General features: G+C 43.3%; 2 long non-coding RNA genes across 2 annotated transcripts; both read right to left on the bottom strand.

Moving 5' to 3' along the window:
• Window positions 1-233: 233 nt before the first annotated feature.
• LOC124699517 lies at window positions 234-1,394 on the bottom strand. The gene is made up of 3 exons (XR_007001415.1): window positions 1,294-1,394; window positions 403-1,127; window positions 234-321 (listed from the first exon to the last, which is right to left on the bottom strand). It is a non-coding gene; the product is annotated as an uncharacterized LOC124699517 (long non-coding RNA).
• Window positions 1,395-2,382: 988 nt separating this feature from the next.
• On the bottom strand, window positions 2,383-3,078 carry LOC124699516. The gene is made up of 2 exons (XR_007001414.1): window positions 2,697-3,078; window positions 2,383-2,555 (listed from the first exon to the last, which is right to left on the bottom strand). It is a non-coding gene; the product is annotated as an uncharacterized LOC124699516 (long non-coding RNA).
• Between the last annotated feature and the right edge of the window lie 2,070 nt (window positions 3,079-5,148).

The raw sequence follows: 5,148 nt of genomic DNA, 5'->3' as shown, positions 1-5,148 counted from the left end.
TATCAAACGCGATGCGGATCGGCAAAGTCGGCGACATGACATGCTTTCGCCGTTGCTGCCGGAGAGCCGTACGAGCTGTATGATTCAGATGATCCAGCAGTGCACTAATCTGGTTAGAAAGAAAGAGGAGAGGACATTAGTAACCTCAGATCATATAAACCAGCCGGTAATAGAAAGCATACATAAGGTAGCAACAAAACGATTTATACTAAATAAAATAATTTCACAATTGCACCAACTTCTGAAGGTAACTTAAGCACTGAAATTTGCAGATGCTATTTACAGTCATTTGAAGTTAATTCCCTGATTATACCCTTGTTCCTGCCATGGAACTCAAATAATCAGCTCATATTTTGCGAATATGAATAGTAAATATGGTGGTGGGTAGTTTACAGAACTCACCACATAAGCATCTAGGTAGAAAACACATCATATAGGACTGTATCAGCATTTATAGCCACATCAAGCCGTGGGCATTTGGTTTTCATCTTATCAGGCAGGGTGCGAACGCTGTCTCTCGTTTCACTCACATTTAGTTCCAGATAACTGTGTGGAACCACGCTATGGGGATGGTGTACGGGTAGGAAACACTTCATTGTGATGTGCCAAGGTCAATCCGTCACTGATCTAGGATGAAGACCATCCACTTCAGGGTCAGTCAACTAAACATTCTAGGCACCAAAAAACTCGAACATAAGAAGGAACAGAAAATAAAATTCTTCGACCAGAGAGTGGATCCTGGAGAAAAAGAACAATCAAAGAAAATGTTAGCCAGTTATACATGTATCAAAAAATGCAAGAGCATGGGAGGATAAATTACGCATGAACCAGCAAACCGTTTCGGCAAAAGTGTACTGTGCTTCAAGGTCAGCCATCTAAATTTCTTAGGCACCAAAAACACCAATGCAAAAGGGATAGGAAACTTGATGCCTTGAACAAAAAGTGAAGCCTTGAAATGTGTATGTACCCTTACTGAATCTGATGTAACGAAAATTGCAAAGCTAGACCCCATATATCCAGTCCAAAATATATGTCGTATCAGTTTCCCAATGAGCTAAAACATGCCATGCCTGACGAACACACTTCGGTGCTCATTTAATTGATTGATAGGTCCAAAAAATGCACACCTGCACGAGAGCATAGAATTACACTGTCAATTCATAGATCATTATAGGATTAATGCCATGACGTCTCTTCTTCCCACCAGGACCCACTTCATCTTCCAAAGCTGTATGTATATATGAAAGAAGGAGGAACAATGTGAAATTGGAAAAAGAAAGGTTAGATTTTTACATTTTTGGAAAAATAGGAACCTCTTTTCCCATTTGTAATAGCTACAGTTGCATCCATGCCGTGCAGGTCCAGCAGCTGAAATCATTTTTGGAAAAATAGGAACCTCTTTTCCCATTTGTAATAGCTACAGTTGCATCCATGCCGTGCAGGTCCAGCAGCTGAAATAGGAATCTGCATCTGGCACATGATGATCATGCTATTTAAAGAAAAATAATCTTTTGATTTATCCGAATTTCACACAAATATGGAAATCCGCTAAGAACAAAATACTTGTGTGCAGTTTAGAATATCTGAAGACCATCATAGTTTTTCAAGGCACATTCAAAAGGAAGTGGCCTCAGTAATCTTACATAAGGAAAACAAAATCATGACTAACCTGAAAATCTGAGAAATAGGTATATTTTGTAGAATGAATGGGTTCATAAGTGCTGCCTTGAGAGCACCCGATTGTCCTCCTCCACTTGACGGTTCAATCCCCAGCATGATCTGGCCAGCCATGGTTCTCAGCTCTGGCAAAAGAATCAAATGGCAAAAGTTTTGGAATAAACACTCAGATCATAATCCAGCGTATGGTGGACCCATGATCCATGGACAATGAGCTCACCATTGATCAGATGGATGAATGGATGAGCTATCACATCGTTGGACTTTATTGAGGAGGTGACGCGGCTCTTGCTACGCACTGGTAACCGCTGCGGACGCCTCCTTCTCGTCCTGGCCTCCAGGAGCCTCGCGGCCCTCTCCTGCTCATCGGCGATGATGTTCTCTCCGATCCTAGCCACTGTGGTACTTGGAAACAAATATATATGTCTGAAAACCTCGCAGCTGTCTAGTGTCAATCAAAGAAAGGTCTAACTGGTAAATTAAATTGCTGGTTGACAGATTGATGTACACCTTATCCCTCTACATATTTGCAGCAACGGCTGCAAAAATACAGAAAATACAAACCTAATCAGAAATAGTAGAAAGTAGAAACTATATGCCTTCAACCGAGAATTGGCAATTTGGTTTCACACGGATGCTCATTGATACAAAAGTACTCACAGTACTATGCACACAAAAATGGTGCTTCAGCAGGTACTTTAGATAGGCTCAATGGTGACACATAATTTGAATAGGAAATAAATACAGCTAGCATTTGATCATGCTTGCAGAAAAACACAATTGCTATTATTCATTCTTGCACCCCCATTCTTTGCGAAATATTTCATTGTATCTTCAGCCACTGGAAGCAAACATCTTAAGAATTCAGTCGCTCCTGCCTGCACAAAAATAAGAAAATGTGCAATATGTTATATTCTGGCAATAAAACAAAGATTAGTCATACCATATTCTGCAGATGCAAAATGTCGTAGACATCGCCACATCCTGCACAGAGAGATAGAGGGGTCACGGTGATGCACCTGGCGGCGGATACATTAGAAGAAGGGCATCGTCAGCGTCGGATCCTCCCATAGCCGATCATTCTTGGGAGGGAGAGGAGGATACCCATGTCCTCCTCCGCGCCAATAGCCGTCTTGAGAAGGAGATTGGGCACATAACCCCTCCCCTCAGCTCCTCCCATTTCCCCACTGCCTCGGGAGGTAGAGGAGGGCGCCAATTACATCCTCCCCCCTAGGAAAGAGGTAGGCGCATCGTACTCCTCTCCTCCACGCCGTCGGACACCTCGAGAAGGAGTGAAGGGTGCCTCGATGGCTGCCTCTCTACGCGTCTCGGCGGCCTGGAGGGAGAGGAAGGCGAGCCTCGTCCGGAGGGAGAGAAGGGTGACCTGATGGGCTGCCTCAGGGAGGGAGAAGAGAACACCGGCCTCCGCTGGGAGGATACAGGCGGCGGCGGCGATAAATGGGACGAACATTTCCTGTGTTTTATTTTGGTATGTCATAATGAGAATCGTGGAGTTTTCTGGACTGTTTAATGGTGGGACCGCACCGCTTTGACTGGGATAGAAGGAAACTGGAAGAGTCCCGGGTGGATATGAAGAAAGGAATGGCTCAGCCGGTAGCCGGTTGCCTTCCTGCTCGAATAAAAAGGAAACACACACCAACTTAGGCAAGAGATTTTACTGGGGGACACGCGGCAACTGACGATGGAAGCAAATCAAAGAAAATTAGGCATTCTACAGTGTCCAAATCAATACAGATGCACTAATCTGATCAACCTTTATATAGTGTATAATTAGGGAAAATTTGCTATAGGACACCGTTATTTTCTGGCGTTTGCCAAAACACACTGCTCGATTGTAACTTTACCAGGTACCATTTCAATTTCGTGGCACATTTGCCAGAACACACCACCTGGTATCCTGTAGCAAATTTTCCCTATAAATTATGTCCGATCAACTGATTAGAGTACACGTGTTGTTAAAAGGGGCGGCAGATCGGCAGATGCCAGGGAGAGCTCATGATTTCGCCGTTGTTGCCCGATAGCTGTACGACCTGCATGATGAAGATTAGGCCACGAAGAGGAAGATTGAGGCGGCGTCTATACCGGAACAAACTTTATCTCGCCAGAATCTAGAACGGAGGGAGGCGTGCGGAGGCGTGCCGAGAGTTTTCTGTTTTTTTTTTCTCCTTATCTCTTGGGAGGTTATCTTAGGAGGCGTGCGTGTGGAAAATAGTAATTCTATTCCAACGGTTGTAGGTTCCTAATAATCTGATCAGACGGCTAACAATGTAGGCTTTCCGGGGATTAACGTGGAGGCTCATTGGAGTCTCCAATTAGTAAATATAAGATGTTTAAAATTGGTTTAAATTTTAATATATGTCTATACACTCAAAGGTTTACCATGGATGCAATTGTGCGTCGAAGAGCATAAAATCTTCTGTTGCTAGGTTTACCATGGATGCAATTGTGCGTCGAAGAGCATAAAAAAATCATTTGAATTTAACTAAGAAAATATAATGTGGTCTGAACCATAGCCTCAGTGCGGATTTGTGGTAAAATATTGACTTTCAGTTGCCACCTATTCTCAAGAATATGGTGCTGCATTCCGTGAACATGGCAGTTTACAAACAGCAGAGCCGGGTTACCGTTATTCAAAGCTCCTTCTCTTCAGCCACCCGCTGCTATATACAGGCAACCAAGGATCCTAGCTTGAGATCGTCCTTCTGCAGCCAGCCAAAGATCCCAGCGAGCCATAGCCAAAGCTCTATTGCAGCCAGCACTACAGAGATCCGTGTATCCACCTTGAGTATGCATCATCCTGAGCCCTCTCAATCCTAGAGTAAGATGACCATCTGGGGCATGACCACTAACTGTACCCATCGCAAAGTAGCTATTGTCTTTTATTTGCTCAAATGTTGACTCAATGTATGTGTCTCATATTCTGCAATTATATACCGACTACTACGATTTCCTATGCTTCACCTCCTTCCGTTTTATGTCGTTTTATGTCTATATGGGAGGGTGTCCAAGGCCCTTTATGTTTGTAGGTTCAAAAAAAGGACCTTTATGTTTGTAGCTACCGCGCTACGTAAGACATAAATCTTTTTTTTCTACATGTGCGTACAGTAGCAGCTCAATAAGGCCCAATGAGTTCGGGTTGTATAATAATGCCTTAGAACGAATATTTTACTGTGGTGGTAATTGAGATATAAGCAAACGTGCTCCTTGGTAAATAAATCTTTGTTCCGAACTGTAGAAGGAATTGAAAAAGGCCAAGAGTGGCCTAGGTACTTAGCATCACATGACACAAGAAAGAGAAATAATCTCACCGGTTTCAATGAATCTTAGAACCGGCAATGGATGGTTCTCACTGGAATGAGAATTAATTCTTAGCCGATTGTAATTAAGCAATTCCTACAAAGGTGACCGCAGCTGGCGTGGCTTCACTTGGAGACCGGTCGGCATTTTCAT

Source organism: Lolium rigidum, chromosome 3 (genome assembly GCF_022539505.1).
Source record: "Lolium rigidum isolate FL_2022 chromosome 3, APGP_CSIRO_Lrig_0.1, whole genome shotgun sequence".
Classification (NCBI taxonomy): Eukaryota; Viridiplantae; Streptophyta; class Magnoliopsida; order Poales; family Poaceae; genus Lolium; species Lolium rigidum.
This window is presented reverse-complemented; position numbering and strand designations above follow the sequence as displayed.